Here is a 1,134-nt window from a genome sequence, read left to right on the forward strand (position 1 = left end):
AAGGAAGAGAGAAATGTAAAGAGCAAGCTGCCATGTCCAGGACGCAAACCATGGTTGGCCATGTGGAAGTCTAGTGCCCTTTAACCACCACACCTGCTGCCAGCACCAGTCTTATATTTTAAAAAAATTTATTTAATTTTATTTATCATTATAATTTTTATTTCAATTCATTACCAGGTACATGTGCCCACCATAGGGGATGAGAAAGAGAGAGAGAAAGTGAGAAAGTAAGTTGCCAGGTCTGGGACTCGAACTGTAGACAGCTATGTGAGAGTCCAGCCTCTTTAACCACATGCCACCTGCCGGTCCCCATTGCTTTTTGTTGTTGTTGTTGTTGTTAGAGAGATTTTTGCTATAGGGTGCATGTTCTCACCAGAGTGACAGAGAGACAGAAAGGGAGAAATCAACTCCTGGGGAATTGTCCACGCCACAATCCCTTCTGTTCCATTCTCCTTTCAGCATCTTGGGAATGCATGCACACGTGCCCTGTGTGAGTTCTAAGTTGCCTGGTCTGGTACTTGAACCACGGTTGACTATGTGGGAGTCTAGTGACGTAACTGCTACGCCATCTGCTGGTCCCTCCAGTCTTGCATTTCTAATCAAATTCACATCCGTCTTTCAGCTTCTTCTGGAGTCATGTTCAGCTTATCTGCCAACATGTTAATGCTAATACACTGGCGGGTGCAACAAGTCTCAAATATGAATAGATGAGCATTTTTTTGGTGGGGGGGAGAGGTTTTCACTATAGGGCGCGTGCGCTCACCAGACAGACAGAGAGAGACAGAGAGACAGAAAGCGAGAAATCACCCCCCGGGGGGACGGTCACGCCGCAATCCCTTCTCCTCCATTCTCCTCTCAGGATCTTGGGCACTCACGCACACGCGCCCGGCGTGAGTTTTAAGCCACCGGGTCCGGGACGCGAACCGCGGTCGACTACGTGGGAGTCCAGTGACATAGCCATTACACTAACTGCTGGTTCCCTAGATGAGCATTTTCAATAAAATCCTCAAGATAAGCCAGCAAGAAGTCATTTACATCACTAATTCACATTCCCTCAGCTTTTTCTGAGCGCCATCAAAATCAAAGCTAACACATAAGCATTTAACAACTTCCGTAATTGGGTCTTCATATGTG

At 46.6% G+C, this 1,134-nt stretch overlaps 1 pseudogene; it reads right to left on the bottom strand.

The window, feature by feature from the left end:
- The window catches only part of LOC102480264 (eukaryotic translation initiation factor 3 subunit E-like), a 3,755-nt pseudogene that overhangs the window by 547 nt on the left and 2,074 nt on the right, over positions 1-1,134 (bottom strand).

Source organism: Tupaia chinensis, unplaced genomic scaffold (genome assembly GCF_000334495.1).
Source record: "Tupaia chinensis unplaced genomic scaffold, TupChi_1.0 Scaffold000314_1, whole genome shotgun sequence".
Classification (NCBI taxonomy): Eukaryota; Metazoa; Chordata; class Mammalia; order Scandentia; family Tupaiidae; genus Tupaia; species Tupaia belangeri.